Source organism: Trachypithecus francoisi, unplaced genomic scaffold (assembly GCF_009764315.1).
Source record: "Trachypithecus francoisi isolate TF-2019V2 unplaced genomic scaffold, Tfra_2.0 Lachesis_group3, whole genome shotgun sequence".
Classification (NCBI taxonomy): Eukaryota; Metazoa; Chordata; class Mammalia; order Primates; family Cercopithecidae; genus Trachypithecus; species Trachypithecus francoisi.
The window spans coordinates 137,322,280-137,342,625 of NW_022681468.1; the positions used below are offsets into that span (position 1 = coordinate 137,322,280).

The 20,346-nt window shown below is 39.6% G+C and overlaps 1 protein-coding gene across 1 annotated transcript in view; it reads left to right on the forward strand.

The window, feature by feature from the left end:
- Nucleotides 1-1,298: 1,298 nt before the first annotated feature.
- Nucleotides 1,299-20,346, forward strand: part of FAM214A (family with sequence similarity 214 member A) — a 130,859-nt gene continuing 111,811 nt past the window's right edge. The window contains exon 1 of the mRNA XM_033190078.1: nt 1,299-1,385. The gene's annotated coding sequence lies outside the window, so the exon portion shown is untranslated. The remainder of the gene's footprint in view (nt 1,386-20,346) is intronic.

Below are 20,346 nucleotides of genomic sequence, written 5' to 3' on the forward strand. Positions count from 1 at the left end.
TTCATTTCAATCTGTGAACAAACATGTGGTTTCTTCTTTGTTTATTTCTTTTAAAATATAATTTCAATGGACTATTAATGTAATGGCCCTCTTCCCTTTAGATGAGAAGCCTCCTTGAGGGAGCCCTTCGCTGTCTTGTTGTGTCTCCAGTACTCAGTGCCTGGCACACACCAAGGATGCAATAACATTTAGTCAGTGAATGAATGGTGTCCATTCATTTAGTCACTACACACACAGTAAACACCTACTATGTTTCAGGTACTGATTCTAGAGGTGTGGATAATGTCATGAGCAATACAGAGCCAACTCGTGGCACTTACAATCTAGTGGGGAGAGGGTAATGGAGACCAAGTAAATAAAAACATTCAATGATTTCAGGTAGTGTTAACAGCTATGAAGAAAACAAAACTGTACTCTGATAGAGGGGAGAGTCAGGGAAAACCTTAGAAAGACAGTGACCCTGTAAGTTGAATGAGAAGGAGCCAGATATTTAAGTAAAGAAGCAGGGAGGGAAGTGAGATGAATGTTCCAGTAGCAGAAATAGTCAGTGCAAAGGCCCTGAGGCAGATCTCATTTGGCTTATTTAAGCTATATGACACATCAAGAAGACAGTGAGGCGGGAGCATAATGAAAGAGGGTCACATGGTAGTGGAGGAAGCTGACAGGTTGGCAGAGGCAGAGTAGGGAGGGCCTCGTAGCCAGGAGAGAGACTGGATTCCAAGAGGTGCACAGCAGCAGACTGTAATAAGAGTCCAAGGAGCTGGTAGGCCCAGCCTATGTTTCAGGGACCTAAAATCACATAAATACACAAACAACAGCAACAGAAACTTGACTGCTTACAGCTGCCATCTTCCAGGTGCTAACTCTCACACCCACCCACCGGGCCTCGAAACTTTGGGACACCTGACCTTCCTCTGCCTTGCTTTGGGATCAGCTGCCAGCAATACAGCCCAGCAGGGACTGGTCAGCATAACACTTGCTCTAGACATTTGTGGTTCTGTGTTCTTGCAGGGCAGAGATCAACTCATCAACACAAATGTCATGGTATTAGGTTCAACATAATTATAACAATAAAAAAACATACTGAGAGGAATCAGGCTGCAGTATTGGGAACCAGACCTTAACAGTAAGATGACTGAGTTAGCCAGGCTGCAACAGTCCAAGGCCCGCCTCCTTCAACAAGCCTGGCCTCTCTGATGGGCGAGTCTCTCTAATTAGCTTCCCTCAGGGCTCCTCCCTTCCCCAGACTCCACCCTCTACCTTGCTCTATTTACAGAAGGCACAGCGAACAGTCTACTGCTGCTGCTGCTGTCTATAGACTTTCAGATCATCTCCCTTTTCTGTGTGAAGGAAAGCTACTGGCTGGTGTGGACACAACCCAATAGGTACGTGTCTGGAGAAAGAGGGGAGTGGGAATGGCTGATGGGAGTAAGGAGATAAGAGATAGGAAGTGGTGTGTGGTGAGGAGTGAGGAGGGAGAAGGGGCTAGCAAGTGGTGGGGGTGGGAGAGCGATCTGGAGTATTCAGGGGGCATGAAGTGGAAGCTGCATGCAGTCTTGGGAACCTATGAGTGAAAGGGACTTATATGCATTTTATGTTAAAAGGTCAGTGTGAAAAATACTTTGCACCTTGTAGTTTTTTAACCAGTAGTGTGGTCCTTTAAGAGAGATGGTAGAATTAGAGCTTTGGGGTAAAGTTCAGCAAATATGAGAAACATTTATGTAAACTTCTCATTCAGCAGTAACCACTCTACTACATTAAAGCCAATGATTTTGCAATGATAAGTGACAGCAAAAGCCAATGATTTTGCAATGATAGGTGACAGGCAGGTTAATAAATATTAGGAAAGAGGCTCTGGGCCAGTTTCCACAACAAATGTAAAACTTCAAAATGATCAATTGTGGGTTTTGGGAGGTGAAAGGGAATGTAGACATCTTCCAATAAAGAGAGGGCAAAACTGACCCATTTGCCTGGGTGTGCTTTGTTTGGTCTGCCTAGGTTCACCTTTCTTTTTTCTTTTCTTTCTTTCTTTTTTTTTTTTTTTTTAACATGAAGACTCGCAGACAGGGAGTACTCTCCATGGGTCCAGTCCTTACCACCCCTTCATCATTATTCACCTCCACATCAGCCAGCTTCTCTAAATTGTGTTACCTGATTGGGCTCTGGAGGCATTTGGGTTTGTGATCACTACTTAAGTCAGAAACTTCATCCTACCAGCCAGGAAGAGAGATGATTCCCACAGTGTGCTAGTAAAGCAACTAGCAATAAACCTTATTCTACCATGGAGGAAGGGAGGTAGCCTCCACGATATGTTAGTAAAACAATTAGCTACCTGTAAACAACTGGATAATATTGTGAGTGACTTAAGCGTTTGGGTGAGAGCCTCTGAGGAGAATTTGTTTTTGACCAACTGAAGCAGAAAAAAAGTACCCAATTTTAAAGGGATGCTGGGTTGTTTCTTTCCCAGTGTGGTTTAGCAGAAACTGTTCCTTCAGACCCAACAATTTTGCAAAGTAGATTTTACAAATGCAGCTATTCTCACTTAACAGATTGAAAAACAATGCAATAGAGAGTGACTTAATTCAGTAATCATACCTTGATTCAAAAACCACCCCCCAAACCTTGACCTCCATTATAAAGTCAATCTGATAAGCAAACACATCTTCATAAATCACACAAGTAGGAGAGTTTGTGTCCTATAGTTTAATAACGATGATCCCATCAAGCATTTAGGTGCCCTAGAAATCCTAGAGTTGGGAGTGGGAATCCAGAAGCAGCCTTGACACTGGGGCTAGATCCAAAAGTGCTTTTGGAACCTGAAGGAAAGTCCCTCTCATCTTCTCCTGCCATTTTCTGCTGTGAGAAAGGAGGGCAGGGTCGTGCGGATGAGAGAGGAAGGAGGCTCTGAAAGGACTAAGCTGTCTGATTGTGGAACCAGTTTCCCAAGATGCTGAAAGTGTGGTTGACCCCAGCCTTGCCCAACCTCCTTCCCTTCATTTTGTTCATTTTTCATTTTGTCCTATTTACTACAGTTCTAATTTAATATTCAGTGCAGTTTTCCCCGGGTAACTTCACTCTCCTTTCCTGAAGTCCCGGAAAACCATCCCCAAGCCTCCTGAGGTTTCAGCCTCTGGTAATAAGGTTTCTATGACAGGAATGGTGTGGATTTGAGACTGGTATTTTCCTGGCTATCCAAAGCAAAACGGCATTCAGGGGCTCACATAGGAAAGGCAAGTGAATTTAACAATACCATTTTGTATCTTTGAATATTTCTCATTCTCACAACCATACTTTTATTAAACTTTTGCTTTAATGTATTCTCTCCCTCTCTCTTCCTCCTTCTCTCCCCTTTTCCACTATTTTACTTTTTCTGAATTATTCAAGAGTATGTGGCAAATATCATGTTCCTTCAGTGTAAATTTTCTAAGACCAAGGATATTCTTTCATGTAACCACAAAATAGCAAATTTCAGAAATTTAATATTGATCTATTATTTTTATCTAACCTACAGTCTATATTTCAATTTCACTTGTCCAAACAGTAATACTTTTCTCCCACCAACATAGGATTAAATCATGACTCTTTCACTTCCCTTAATCTGGAGTAATTCCTCAGCCTGTCTTTGTCTTTTATGACAATGACATTTTTGAAGAATGTAGGCTGATCGTTCTATGTTCTTGACGGGTTTATCTAGTATGCATCCCTAGCTGGATTTTTTCATAGGCAATTTTGTGCCCTTCTCAGAATATCATTTCTGGAGACATGTGATATCTGTCTCTATTGAGTGGTGTTAATTTTAATTACCTAGTTGCTGCCTAGTTTTTCCACTGTATATTTACTACTTGTTCCTTTGCAATCAATAAACAGTTTGTGGAAAGACAGTGAGCCCATGTAAATACCCTGCTCTGTATCAAACATTTGCCCCTAGATTTAGCATCCATTCTTGGTTCAAACCAATATTTACCATGATGGCTGTAACATGGTAACTTTCTGATTATATCACCACTGCCTCTACATTGATCAAATGACATTCTGTTATAAGGAAATCTTTACCACCATTTGTTTACAGTTTTATTAATATATTTCACATACCACACAATTCCCCTTTTCAAAATGTGCAACTCAGTGGTTTTTAGTATAGTCAGAATTGTATAGCCATCACCACAATCAATTTTAGAACATTTCAGCACCCCAGAAAGAAACCCCATACCTGCTAGCAGTCATCCCCCCATTTCCCCCAGCCCTAAGGAAACACTAATCTACTTTCTCTCTCTACAGATCTGCCTATTCTGAATATCTTATATCAGTGGAATCATACAATGTGTGATCTGGCTTCTTGTACTTGGCATGATGTTTTTGATTTCACCCATTTTGTGGCATGTGTCAACACATCGCTCCCTTTTATTGCTGAGTTATTCTCTGTATAGACTTATGAATTCCTGTTTTTAGGCAGTGAGTTATAATCATTATTGTCCTTATTTATTTATTTATTTACTTTTTGATGCTCAACTTTCCCAGATTTGGGTCTTTCAAGTTCGTTTTTGTTTCCTTTTGACATGTCCCTATCAATTTTTTGGAACATTTTCTTTTTGTTTGTTCTTATAAGACAGCCTACGTGATGAGCATTTTTGTCTCCTTCCTTCCTAGTGAAAACCTTCGTTCCCAACAACATCAATGCATTCATTTGCCCAGTCCTGCAATATGTATTCAATAATTTCTGAATTGCTAAAGCCATGTCGTCATGGAAAGCTCATCTACTAACCAGAGTAAAAGATTTATTTGTAGTTCTTTTCTCCATAGACTGAGGCTAGTCAAGTTCCTGTGTTCACAAATTGGTTGGATTAGTTCTTTTTCCCCCTTCGTTGTGGCTTTATTACTCATTTGAGAGAACATTGGTTTCACTGGTTCATTTGTTTGTATTGTTACAGTTTTCACTCCATCTTGCCTTGGTTTTATTTTTTAATATGTAGAACATTAATATCCTTCCAAAAGTGAAAACTAATAAAGCATGTATACTTATAGAAGTATAATTCCCTGACCTATCTCCCCTAACCCATTCCTTTTGCACGCTTTGAAGGTGACTGATTTCTTTTTTTTGTTTGTTTCACAGCAGTTTAATATGTAATACTGAAAAACTGGAAGCGACCGAAATGTACATCAGAGAGTAGATAAATAAATTATGGTATATTAATACAATGGAATGCCACACAAAAACAAAAACTTCTATACATAACTGATCCTATAAATCATATATAATATAGAGTAAAAATCATATAAAATTATATTTTACTCAACTTACACAAAATTCAGAAACAGACAAAACTATGGTGATAGAAGTGAGAATAGTGGTTAGTTGGGGGTGAGATGCTTGGGCTGGGGGTGTTGGTGCTATTGACATTAAAGATAAGAGAGCTCTGTTCTGGTACTGGGAATCTGTGTATTGATCTGAGTGGTGATCACATATATACTTAAGTATATATGTATATACTTAAGTAAGAATTCACTGAATTATATGCTTATGTATCTTTTACAGTGTACCTGTTATACCTCATTTACAAATTAAATTGATATAATGCTGCAATATGTACTTTCATCCACAAAGTTTTTTTTTCTCTTCTTTCTGGGTAATTTCTTTTTATATTATTATACTTTAAGTTCTAGGGTACATGTGCACAATGTGCAGGTTTGTTACATAGGTATACATGTGCCATGTTGGTTGGCTGTATCTATCAACTCATCATTTACATTAGGTATTTCTCCTAACGCTATCCCTCCCCCAGCCCCCCCACCACAACAGACCCCAGTGTGTGTGTGATATTCCCCTGCCTGTGTCCATGTGATCTCATTGTTCAGCTCCCACTTATGAGTGAGAACATGTGGTGTTTGGTTTTCTGTCCCTGTGATATTTTGCTGAGAATGATGGTTTCCAGCTTCATCCATGTCCCTGCAAAGGACATGAACTCATCCTTTTTTATGGCTGCACAGTATTCCATGGTGTATGTGTGCCACCTTTTCTTTATCCAGTCTATTATTGGTGGACATTTGTGTTGGTTCCAAGACTTTGCTATTGTGAATAGTGCTGCAATAAACATACATGTGCATGTGTCTTTATAATAGCATGATTTATAATCCTTTGGGTATATACCCCGTAATGGGATGGCTGGGTCAAATGGTATTTCTAGTTCTAGATCCTTGAGGAATTGCCACACTGTCTTCCACAATGGTTGAACTAATTTACACTCCCACCAATAGTGTAAAAGTGTTCCTATTTATCCATATCCTCTCCAGCATCTGTTGTTTCCTGACTTTTTAATGATCGCCATTCTAACTGGCATGAGATGGTATCTCATTGTGGTTTTGATTTGCATTTCTCTGATGATCAGAGATGATGAGTATTTTTTCATGTCTGTTAGTCTCATAAATATCTTCTTTTGAGAAGTGTCTGTTCATATCCTTTGCCCACTTTTTGATGGGGTCGTTTGTTTTTTTCTCGTAAATTTAAGTTCTTTGTAGATTCTGGATATTAGCCCTTTGTCAGATGGATAGATTGCAAAAATTTTCTCCCATTCTGTAGGTTGCCTGTTCACTCTGATGATAGTTTCTTTTGCTGTGCAGAAGCTCTTTAGTTTAATTAGATCGGATTCGTCTATTTTGGCTTTTGTTGCCATTGCTTTTGGTGTTTTAGTCAGGAAGTCTTTTCCCATGCCTATGTCCTGAATGGTAGTGCCTAGAATTTCTTCTAGGGTTTTTATGGTTTCAGGTCTTACATTGAAGTCTTCATCCATCTTGAGTTAATTTTTGTATAAGGCATAAGGAAGGGATCCAGTTTCAGCTTTCTACATATGGCTAGCCAGTTTTCCCAGCACAATTTATTAAATAGGGAATCCTTTCCCCGTTGCTTGTTTTTGTCAGGTTTGTCAAAGATCAGATGGTTGTAGATGTGTGGTGTTATTTCTGAGGCTTCTATTCTGTTCCATTGGTCTATATCTCTGTTTTGGTACTAGTACCATGCTGTTTTGGTTAAAGGTAACCAATTTATTTATTTTCTGATATGTCCTTCCCCTTTTTCTTTTTGTGCAAAATAATGAACCTATGTATGTTTTCTTTCTTCCTCATTTTCTATAAAAAGGTAGTATACTATGGATATTCTTTTGCTTTTTGCCTTTTTTCTCTTAATAATATATCCTGGAAGTCACACCAAATTAGTTCAGAAGACATTCCCGCCCCCTATTTTTACACAGCAATATAATACTCTATTGTGTGTATGTACCACATTTAATTATTTTTCTTTCTTTTTAAAAAAATTATACTTTAAGTTCTAGGGTACATGTACATAATGTGCAGGTTTGTTATATAGGTATACATGTGCCATGTTGGTTTGCTGCACACATCAACTCGTCATTTACATTAGGTATTTCTCCTAATGCTATCCCTCCCCCAGCCCCCAGGCCCCGGTGTGTGTACCACATTTTATTAAACTAGTCTTCTATACTGCAATGAATAACCTTGTGCATATGTATTTTCAGATGTTTGGAAGTATATCTTTTCTAGATTTCTAGGAGTAAAATTGCTGGTTGATGGTTAAGCAACCATCAGGTAGGTTTGTTAGGTATAGCACATTCCCTTCATATGGGATGGGTTTCTCCACAGCCTTGCTAACAGAATGCACCATTTTGTTAAACTGATGGACAAGAAATAGTATGTTAGGGTAGTTTAATTTGTATTTTGCTTATTATTAATGAAATTGATCTTTTAAAGGCCATTTTTGTGAACTTTATTGAAGTATAGTTGAAATCCTATGAACTGTATAAAATTTAATTAGTATACAATCAGTATAAAACATTTCTATCACCCCTAAAATTTTTCCTGTGGCTCTTTTAAATAAATTCCTCCCTCCACCCCTGTGCCCAAGGAACCACTGATTTGCTTTTTGTTATTTTAGATTAGTTTGCAGTATCTAAATTTGTATATAAAAATCAAACCATGTGTATTCTTTTTTTTTTTTTTTTTTTTTTGAGACGGAGTCTCGCTCTGTCGCCCAGGCTGGAGTGCAGTGGCCGGATCTCAGCTCACTGCAAGCTCTGCCTCCTGGGTTTACGCCACTCTCCTGCCTCAGCCTCCCGAGTAGCTGGGACTACAGGCGCCCGCCGCGTCGCCCGGCTAGTTTTTTGTATTTTTTAGTAGAGACGGGGTTTCACCGTGTTAGCCAGGATGGTCTCGATCTCCTGACCTCGTGATCCACCCGTCTCGGCCTCCCAAAGTGCTGGGATTACAGGCTTGAGCCACCATGCCCGGCCACCATGTGTATTCTTTTATCTGGTTTCTTTCAGCGTAGTGATTCTGAGATTCACCCTCATTGTTATGTGTGTCAGACCCTGTTCTTTTTTTTATCTCTGAATACTATTCTATTGTGTGAATATACTACATTTTGTTTATCTCTTTACCTGATAATTGACATTTAGGTTGTTTCTAGTTTGGGACTATTGCAAATAAAGTTACTATGAAAATTTGTGTACAAGTCATTGTGGAGACATATGTTTTTGTTTCCCTTGGGTAAGTATCTGACAGAATGGCTTATTATGGGTGAAACTGAGAATTTTAAATGCTCATTAAATGTCATTTTTAATGTCATTTTAAATGTCATTTTTCTATCTTTTGTGATTATCCATTCATGTGTTTTGCCCATTTTCCTTTTTTTTTTTTTTTTTTTTTGGAAACACTTTTTTTTCAAATTTTAGATTCAGGGGATACATGCATAGGTTTGTTACCTGGGTATACTGCATGATACTGAGGTGTGGGGTACAGTTGATCCTGTCATTCAGGTACTGAGCATAGTATCTAACAGTTACTTTTTCAGCTCTTGTCTTCATCCTTCTCTGCCCCTAGTAATTCCAAGTTTCTACCGCTGTCATCTCTATGTCCATGAGTACCCCAATCTTTGTCTCCCACTTATAAATGAGAACATGTGGCATTTGGTTTTCTGTTCCTGCATTAATTTACTTAGGATAATGGCCTCCAGCTGCATCCATGTTGCTGCAAAGGACATGATTTTGTTCTCTTTTGATGGCTGTGTGGTATTACATAGTGTATAAGTACCACATTTTCTTTATCCAGCTCATTTGTTGTTAGGCACCTAGGTTGACTCTGTATCTTTGCTATTGTGAACAGTGCCATGATGAACATGTGAGTGCATGTGTCTTTTTGGTAGGAAGATTTTTCATTTGGATGTATACCTTATAAGAGGATTTCTGGGTTGAATGGTAGTTCTAAATTCTTTGACAAATCTCCATAAGTGCTTTCCACAGTGGCTGAACTAATTTGCATTCCCACCAACAGTGTATAAGGGTTCCCTTTTCTCTGTAGCCTTGCCAGCATCTGTTGTTCTTTGACTTTTTAGTAGACATTCAGACTAGTATGAAATGGTATCTCCTGTAAAATCGTGTGATTTTGACTTGCATTTCTCTGATTAGTGATGTGGAGCATTTTTTCATGTGTTTGTTATTTTTCTGTAAGATTTTTCATCTTCTCTTTTTTAAAATTTATTTTTTTAGTTGAGATGAGGTCTTGCTATGTGGCCCAGGCTGCTCTTAAACTCCTGGCCTCAAGCGATCCTCCCACATTGGCCCTGGTCTTCTCTATTTTTAAAGCTCTTTCTGTATGAGGAACATTAGATCTTTATCTCGAAATGGTACAGATGTTTTCCCCCAATTTTTCATTTGTATGTTAATTTTACTTAAAGTGTTTTTATGCACAATTTTAAATTCATTTGATGGCAAATGTATTGTTCTTAATGGTATCTGAATTTTCAATCATAGTTAGGAATCCTTTCCTTCGGCCCACATTATGGAGAAATTCGCCTGTTTTATTCTATTAGTGTAGTTTTACCTTTTATGTTTAGATTTCTGATCATTTGAAGTTTACTCTGTGTATTGTGAAGAAAGGATCTAATTTATCCTTTCTAAATGGGTAGCCAGTTATACTGAGATTTCAAATGTTTATTTTTGTCCTAGTGATTAAAGAAATCACCTCTATGATTTACATATATATATATACTGGAGACAGGGTCTCATTCTGTTGCCCATGCTGGAGTGCAGTGGCACCGTTACAGCTTATTGCAACCTTGAACTCCTGGGCTCAAGTGATTCTCTTGCCTCAGCTTCTCAAGTAGCTGGCATTACAGGCTTATGCCACCATGACTGGTTAATGTTATACTTTGTAGAGACAGGGCTCAAGCTATCCTCGCACCTTGGCCTCCTGAAGTGCTGGGATTACAGGCGTGAGCCACCAGGCCTGGCCATATGCCGTATTTCCATATGTTCTTTTTCTATTATATTTCATTTGTTGGTCTGCTTCATGTTTTAGTACAACCTTGTTTTAAGTATAGAGGCTTTGTTGTATATTTTAATTGTGTGGTAGGACTAGTCTCTCTCCCCTTCCCCTCAGCTAATCTTCCTTTTCACATTTTTTAGGTATTCTTGTATGTTTTTTTCTCTATATTAACTTTATCAACCTGTCTAGCTCCAAAAAAAACAACTTGTTAGTATTTTTATTGAGATCGTGTTAAATTTATAAGTTAACTTAGGGAGAACTGACGTTTTGATGATTCAGTATTCTAACCAAGAACAAGGGATATCCTTCCATTTGTTAAAGCCTTCTTTTGTTAAATATATGTTAAGGTAAATATATTTAAAAACTGAACCAGAAATTACTTCCATGAGAGAGGTAAAAAACAAGTAGTTTATTTTTGCTTTCCAATAAAGGAAAGCAACAACTTAAAAACAATAATAACATACTGCTTAATTATCTTTAATTGTGCTGAAGAATTACAGACATCTTGGTCTGCAGCATTCAAGTTTGCTAGACAGCACTTCCTTAAGTGTGCTCTAGATAAATATGAAGGGTAGTTGCTTTTAAGTATAAAAAACCTAGTCACAACAAGGCTTTTTTTGAAGTGGTCTTGGATCCTGTTGAGAACCTGAAAGCTATGGTTTGAAGTGGTCTTGGATCCTGTTGAGAACCTGAAAGCTATGGACTCTTTCCCTCAAAATACATAAGTTTACAATAATTTTTGCAGGGGAGGAGAGGGGGCAGAGACCCCCCTTGAAACCAATACTTAGGTACTAGTTTTGAACTCCTACACTGTGGGTTATATATTACAGTCTTACAAACCTAGAGAAGGGTAGGCAATATCTGGGTTTAGGAACTTTACACATGGACAATAATACATATTATTCATGCCTCCCTATTTCTTTTGAGGGGTTCATAACCTAAATTTGTTGACAAGCAAATTTTAATTTGGTATGTAAAATTTCACCAAGAAGATCATAGAGTTGTTCCTGTAAAAAAAAAAAGTAGTAGAAAAGAGAATAAGCATCTACCTTCTTCCTCCACTGATGGTCAATCTTTTCAGTTAATTTCATGTTAACAATCTAAACTTTAGATCTGAAAAATGTATACATTGAAAATACAGTAGTTGGCCAGGCGCGGTGGCTCAAGCCTGTAATCCCAGCACTTTGGGAGGCCGAGACGGGCGGATCACGAGGTCAGGAGATCGAGACCATCCTGGCTAACACAGTGAAACCCCGTCTCTACTAAAAAAAATACAAAAACTAGCCGGCGAGTTGGCGGGGCGCCTGTAGTCCCAGCTCCTCGGGAGGCTGAGGCAGGAGAATGGCGTAAACCCGGGAGGCGGAGCTTGCAGTGAGCTGAGATTTGGCCACTGCACTCCAGTCCGGGCGACGGAAGGAGACTCCACCTCAAAAAAAAAAAAAGAAAAAGAAAAAAAAAGAAAATACAGTAGTTGATGGCATACCCATGCATATTCTGAGCATTAAGGAAAAAGAAGCTGTGTTGTGATTAATCTTCAGGTTTGGAAATCTCGCTCTAAAGCTGAAAATTCCAAGAGACAAAGGCAAGAAGGCAGAAGACTGAATTGCTGCTGATGCCACTAGTATCCTTCAGATTTCCTCAAACACTAAATCCGAATGCTACAGTAAGGGCCAACAGTAAGACACGGGCATGGTAATACTCTGCAGGCTAACCTGGGCACATTCCCACTTGATATCACATTCTAAGGACTTGCACAGGATGCCTGCTGGGGAGATAAGGCTGGAGGGGGCAATATGTGTGGACAGATTATAAAGGGCCCTGTTTACCACCGCAGAGTTTAGATTCTCCGAGACAAAAGGAACCCTCAAATGGAATGGCATGATAAGATCTGGTTTTTTCGAATTAGTTACTCTGTGGGAGAGTGAAATGGGAGGGTGAAGAGGCCTTCTGAGGCAAGAAGACTTACCCAGGAAGCTGTACAAGAACAATAAAGGCCTTAAAAGGCTGTGCAGGCACAAGATAGGATTAAAAGGATTTGGAGATTGAACCAGGAGGAGGACCCATCAAGGATAATCATACTTACTTAACAAGGATGTGGGAATGTTGGAACTTGGAGGTCCCTTTCCTTCTAGCCAAATAATCTCCTTCAAAGACATTTTTCCATCTCCTGCCTGACTACAACAGGAATAAAATGTTTTTCAGTCCCAACTGCCACCACTGTGAAGGCACAGACAAGAAAGAGGAGAGGAAGTAGAAAGTAGACAGTAAACAAAACAGGTACTGATGGTTAGGAGGCTAACCTTGTCACGGTACTCAGTGATTTCTGAGCCATTAGTGGCTTAACCTAGGTTTTTATTGGTCCAAGGCTGGAGCAAGCTTATGCTAGCACTGTGCATTTATGCAGTGCTTTTATTTCCAGTATCTGTACTTCTATTTTCATTCTCCATTTTATTCATCCAATAATAACTTTCTTATTTTCTTTTTTTTTTTTTTTTTTTTTTTTTTTTTTGAGACGGAGTCTTGCTCTGTCGCCGAACTGGAGTGCAGTGGCCGGATCTCAGCTCACTGCAAGCTCCGCCCCCGGGTTCACGCCATTCTCCTGCCTCAGCCTCCCGAGTAGCTGGGACTACAGGCGCCTGCCACCTCGCCCGGCTAGTTTTTTTGTATTTTTTTAGTAGAGCGGGGTTTCACCGTGTTAGCCAGGATGGTCTCGATCTCCTGACCTCGTGATCCGCCCGTCTCGGCCTCCCAAAGTGCTGGGATTACAGGCTTGAGCCACCACGCCCGGCCAACTTTTTATTTTCACTGAGTCAACTGGCAGTATGTTCTGGACTATATTAAAACCGTTTTCCAAAGTTTTGCCATGGCTCAAGTTTCCAAAATCACCACCACTTCAGCAAATTTGGCCAAGTTTATTTATATTGTTTAGTGAGTAACAACTTACAAATGGGAAATGAAGACAGTACAGTAATCTTAAGTGTGTAGCTTGAATTTTTACTTATGTATACATCTGTATAACCACCCTCTAGATAAAATTATACATTTTCTGTGCTGCATGAGATTCTCTTGTGTACTTTTCAGTCTGTTCCTTGAAAGGTTAATCACTATTCTGACTTCTATAAACATCTTTTCATTGTGCTTATTCTTAAACTTTGTATAAATGAGTCACACACTAGAACTTGTTTGTGTCTGACTTCTTTCACTCAACGTGGTATCTCTATGTGATTTCTCCAACTTGTTGGAGCTGATTTTTTTTAATGTGCAATATTCCTTTATGTAAATCTATTACAATTTATTTGAGCATTTGGATTGTTTCATCTTTTGGATATTATGAACAAAGCTGCTGTGAATATAATGTACAAATGAGAGAACATAGCACTAATTTCTTTTGAGTATAAAGAATGGAATTACTGGATCATAAAGCAGATGCATGTTATCTCTAGTAGAAACTCAGTGGTTTTTCAAAACAATTGTATTATTGTGCATGTTCCCCCAGCTATGAATAAGAATTCTACATCCTTGGGCCAGGCACGGTGGCTCATGCCTGTAATCCCAGCACTGTGGGAGGCCGAGGCAGGCGGATCACGAGCTCAGGAGATCGAGACCATCCTAGCTAACACAGTGAAACCCCATCTCGAATAAAAATAGAAAAGAAAATTATTTGGAAGGCTGAGGCAAGAGAATTACTTGAATCCAGGAGGCAGAGGTTGCAGTGAGCCAAGATCACGCCACTGCACTCCAGCCTGGGCAACAGAGTGAGACTCCATCTCAAAAAAAAAAAAAAAAAAAGAATTCTACATCCTTGAAAACACTTAGGATTGTCAATCTTTTAAATTTGAGCCTTTCTGGGAGTGGTGGTAGTGGTTTCTTGTTGTGATTTTTAATTTGTATCATCCTAACGAGTCATATAAAGCCCTGGTGAGCTTTGTTTCATTATTTTGACCATTTGGATATCTATCTTTTCCAAGTTTCTGTTCAAGTCTTTGCCCAATTTTTTATTGGGCTGGTTGTCTTTTTCTTAATAATTTGTAGAAATCTTTTTTTTTGGTAATGGTAGTTCCGAATTGTTTGTTAGATATATGTATTGCAAGTATCTTCTAGTCTGGTTTGCAAACATTTATTTATAAGCAAATGTAACATTATATACTTAACCTAAAGGTTATAAGAAGACTGGGGAAAAAATTCTAAGGTATATTTTGTCATATTCTTATGCATTAAAGAAGTGAGTCATGTTTCAGATAAATTTTTTTAAAAAGTATTTAGTTCATTTCAGCTAGCCATTTATGAAGCATCTGTTCACATCTTCTAAGGATTCCAAGATATGTAAGATAGGTCCTCCCATGAGGTGTTACCGTGGAGAAAGAGAGGCAAGTGGGCAACCAAGACTGCTGTAAGATGTGAAAAGCGGCGTGTAACATGCTACAGGAGCAAGGATGAGGGAGAAACTCATTTGGCCTGAGACGGCAGTATTGTAAGAAGGGAAGTCTTTGAAGATGGAGCAAGAGTTTTCATGGTCGTGCAGGCTTTGCAGGAAAAGGGAACATAAGAAACAAATGCCCAGAGGAATGAAAGGTCATATGCCAAGGAGCAGTGGGGGTCTGTGGTGGTCAGAACATAGGATAGGAGAAAGAAGGAATGATTTGTAATAAAGCAGAAAAAGCCAAGTGAAGATAGGAGAACCTTATTAGTATTGTTAGAACTTTGGACTTTTATCCTGTATGCTAGCCAGAAACCTCAGGATTTTCAAATTATGGATCAGGTCTGAATAGATTAAATATGGTTAGAACATGGGTTTTTAATCTTTTCTGGCCTTGAACCCCTTTGGCTATCTGATAAAGCCCATGAATCCCTCAAAATATAATTTATATTAGATTAAATATCATATATTTAATCTTTGTATAAATTAAAATACATAGGAATTAAAAGGAATTCAATAATTTTGAAATACAAAATAGTTCTTAATTGTGATATTTGCTCAATTATTAGCACATTTAAAAGAATTTAGTGGTAGGTCTAATATCATAATTTCAAAGTAATGCATATAAATGATACCTTGAGATATGTGTCAACTTTAATCATGTTATGAAAATATCTAATTTCTGTTGGTGACAGTCACTGGTACTGCGGTTTGTTGCTTATGTTTGTAAGCATAAAGGAAATGCTAAATTTCAGTTGGATGTAAATGAAAATAAAAGCAAACTTTTCTAGAATTCACAAGGTCACAGACCCAGTGAATTCTATGCATATATCCCAAGCTAGAACCCTCTGTAATGAGAAGAACACCCCAACTGATAGGATAGACTGGAAGAAGGGGTAAGTGAAAGGCAGGGAGGCCAATTAGGAGGCTGTTTCAATGATCCAGATAAGCCTGAATGGAGGCTGTTGTGGTTGGGTAGAGGGCAGTGGCTGGTATTTGGAAATAGAATCCAGATGTGTATATTGCAGGATGTGTAGGGGAATGGGTGGGGAAGTGGGAGGGAGGAATGGCTAGAGGAGTTCACTGAGATTTCTAGCTTGGGTAAGACAGAGGATGGCAGACCAAACCACACTAGCTCTTACCTGGGTTGCAGGAATAGCCTACTGTTAGTTTCCATGTGCCTGCCCCTGCCCCACTATCATCTAATTTCAACAGAGCAGTCAGAGTGAACGTTTTAAACATAAGGCCACATAATGTCTCTGCTCAAAGCCCTGCAATGACTAGTCCTTATGATAGTCCCTAAAACCCCATGTAATCTAGGCCTCCATCTCCTCTCCAACCTCATTTTCTACTGTCTCCCCACTCACATTCATTGAGTTCCAGCTGCAACTGCTCTTCACAAGCATATAAGAGAATGCTCCTGCCTTGAGCCTTTGTGCTCACTGTCCCTTGGCCTGGAACAGTCTTCCTCTAGATAGCCACATGCTAACTCCCTTAACTCCTTCATGTCTTTGCTCAAACCTCTTCAAGTCTTTTCTCCCTTAATCTCCTTCCGATGACGCCTACCCTGACAACCCTATCTGGAAATGCCTTTCCCCAAATCCCACTTGCTCTGCTCAATTTTTTCCTGCCTCTCATATCTCATACCATTTATTCATTTATTGTCCCTCTCAGTCCACATAGCAAATATGAGTCCCTGCACACTCATAGGTGCATGAGGACAAGATTCTTTTCATTCACTGTTCCAAATATCTTAACAGTGACTGGTGCAAAGTAGGTGCTCAATAGATATAGTAAGAATGAATAGGGAGGATTTTAATCACAAAGGAAGAAAAGGCAGGAGAGAAGTAGAAGCTCTCAGGGAAGAAAGAGAATGTTGTTGATTGAATGTTGATTTGGAAGGATCTGTGAGTCATCCTGTAGATGTAGACAGCTGGGTAGCCTGGAGGGCAGGAAAGGATGGTTTATGCTAGAAATGTAGATTTGGAAGCTGATTGGCACAAGGGAGACAGATGAAGTGTGGACTTGTTCAGAGAGTACTTTTAGCCTGAGCAATTTGGTGGTAAAACTAATGTTTAAAAAGTAGTCAGGGCCAGGCATGGTGGTTCACATTTGTAATCCCAGCACTTTAGGAGACCAAGGTGGACAGATTGCTTGAGACCAGGAGTTCAAGACCAGCCTGGCCAATGCTGTGAAACCCCATCTCTACTAAAAACTAAAAAAGAAAAAAACATGGTGATGCACGCCTGTAATCCCAGCTTCTTGGGAGGCCGAGGCATGAGAATTGCCTGAACTCGGGAGGTAGAGGTTGCAGTGAGCCGAGATCACACCACTATACTCCAACCGGGGCCACAGGGTGAGACCCTGTCTCAAAAAAACAAAACAAAAAACAGGAAAAAAAAAAAAGAAAAAAGAAAGACAAAGAATAATGGGGACAGTATGGTGATTATCCCTGGTAAATCAGTGAGACAAAACATATTTTAAATTTAAATTTTAAAATGTGTAATAGTTTTTTTTCTTAGTACTCTAGCAGCAGTGCTGTTGTAAAACAGTGGGATTCTATGTATATCACAAACGTTCTATTTTGGCATTGTGTGTATTTTGTATTTTCTAGCTTATCTGATAATAGGGCATGAGGTCGAATTTTCATGAGTTCTTTTTTTTTAATTAAAAAAATAGAGATGGGGTCTGGCTATATTCCAACTCCTGGGCTCAAGCAATTCTCTCACCTCGGCCTCCCAAAGTAGTGGGATTATGGGCCACTACACCCAGCAAATTTTCAGAAATTTTTGAGTCTCAAAGTAGAAATGGTAATTATTTGTTTTAATTCTGAGCAATCATATATTAAAATATACTCAGCAGGCCAGGAGCAGTGGCTCATGCCTGTAGTCCCAGCACTTTGGGAGGCCGAGGAGGGCAGATCACTAGAGTTCAGGAGTTTGAGACCAGCCTGACCAACATGGAGAAACCCCGTCTCTACTAAAAATACAGAATTAGCCAGATGTGGTGGCACATGCCTGTAATCCCAGCTACTCAGGAGGCTGAGGCAGGAGAATCGTTTGAACCCAGGAGGTGGAGGTTGCAGTGAGCGGAGATCGTGCCATTGCACCCCAGCCTGGGCAACAAGAGCAAAACTTCATCTCGAAAAACAAACAAACAAAAACTTTCTCTCTCTCTCTCTCTCTACACACACACACACACACTCACACACACACACACACTCAGCTGAGGGATTAAGTGGACCATATAAAGAGATTCACATGAAACATTACAAAATTCTATGTTGTATATTTGGAGAGAATGTATAAAAATGCAAAGCAGTCACACCTTATGGTGCACTTAACCCATTAATTTAGAGAACTTGAGCAAAAGAGAAGAGAGAGCGAGGTATCAGAACAATTTAAGTAGTTCAGATACACATATCTGCCATTCCACTCAACTACTGTCTTCTACATAACTATGAGAGGCAAGGCTAGAAGTGGTTTTTCTATTTAGTTGGTATTAGTTTTTATGTGTCTCTCTTAGAGTAAGCATTTCACTGTGCCAGGTGTAATTCTAGTATTCCACATAAATTTTTGGAATTAATTTGTTAAACTCCATTAGAAAATATTTTGGAGGCCGGGCGCGGTGGCTCAAGCCTGTAATCCCAGCACTTTGGGAGGCCGAGACAGGCGGATCACGAGGTCAGGAGATCGAGACCATCCTGGCTATATACGGTGAAACCCCGTCTCTACTAAAAAATACAAAAACTAGCCGGGCGAGGTGGTGGGCGTCTGTAGTCCCAGCTACTCGGGAGGCTGAGGCAGGAGAATGGCGTAAACCCGGAGGCGGAGCTTGCAGTGAGCTGAGAACCGGCCACTGCACTCCAGCCTGGGCGGCAGAGCAAGACTCCGTCTCAGAAAAAAAAAAAAAAAAAAAAAAGAAAATATTTTGGAAATCTTGACTGAGATTATGTTGACTTTATGGATTGAGAAAGGACAGACAAGATCTGTCTTCCAATTTATTTAGATCTTTTATGCCATTTTTCGTGGGTCTTTAATGTTTTTTAATTAGATTTATTTCTAAGTGATAGTATGGTTTTGTTTTTGTGAATGGACCCCATCCCTTAACATTTTCTACCCAGTGGTGATATACTAGAAGCTGTTAATTTGTAAAATGTTGATCATATATCCAACCACAGTACTAAATTCTATTAGTTCTGCTAATTTAACTATATTCTCCAAAATAGTTTTTTTGTTTTGTTTTTGTTTTTTTGTTTGTTTGTTTGTTTGTTTTTGTTTTGAGATAGAGTCTTGCTCTGTCACCCAGGCTGTAGTGAAGGAGCATGATCTCGGCTCACTGCAACCTCTGCCTCCTGGGTTCAAGCAATTCTCCTGCCTCAGCCTCCCGAGTAGCTGAGATTACAGGCATGCACCACCACGCCCGGCTAATTTTTGTAGTTTTGGTAGAGACAGGGTTTTTCCATGTTGGCCAGGCTGGTCTCAAACTCCTGACCTCAAGTGATCCACCCGCCTCGGCCTCCCAAAGTGCTGAGATTACAGGGGTGAGCCGCTGCACCATGCCCGAAATAGTTTTGTTTCCATCTTTCCATTTGTATGTCTCTTTTTCTGTTTTAGCATATTGACTAAAATTAAAGTGGCAAAAGATATTCTTGTTCTTGACTTTCAAGGAATGCTTGCTTTGAATGTTTCACTATTAGGTGTGATGCTTACTATAAGGTTTGGTAAATGCTCTATAAGAGAGTTTTATGCCAGGTATGGTGGCTCATGTTTGCAATCCCAAGGTTTTGGGAGGCCAATGCATAAGAATCACTTGAGGCCAGGAGTGCAAGGCCAGCCTGGTCAACAGAGTAAGACTCCCTCTCTCAAAAAAAAAAAAAAAAAAAAAAAAAACGGCCCTGTGCTGTAACTCACACCTCAGGAGGCTGAGACAGGAGGATTGCTTGAGTCCAGGGGTTCCAAACTGCAGTGAGCCTGATTAAGCCACTGCACTCCAGCCTGACCAACAGAGTGCGACCCCATCTCTAAGAAGAAAAAGAGAAAGTTTTCAGGCTGGGTGCAGTGGCTTGTGCCTGTAATCCCAGCACTTTGGGGCCAAAGCAGGACAATGGCTTGAGCTCAGGAGTTTGAGACCAGCCTGGGCAATATGGTGAAACCATGTCTCTACAAAAAATGCAAAAATTAGCTGGGCATGCTTGTGCGTGCCTAAAATCGCAGTTACACAGGAGGCTGAGGCGGGAGGGTTGCCTGAGCCTGGGAAGCAGAAGTTGCAGTGAGCAGGGATCACGCCACTATACTCCAGCCTGGGTGATGGAGCAAAACCTTGTGTCAAAAGTTTTCCTGTCTTCTTAGCTCTCAAAAACATTTTAATAGGAATGAATATTAAATTTTGTCAAGTGTAGATTTTGGCATAAAACAATCATTTGCTTTCTATTTTCTTCACTCAGATAGTATGGCAATTTGTATTAATACATTTTATAATTTTGAAGCAGTCCTACATTCCTAGGATAAACTCTTGGTCATGATGTAATATTCCTTTAATACACTGCTGGATTCTGTGCTGATATTTCGTATTTTTCTTTCTATGTTTACAGTTGAGAT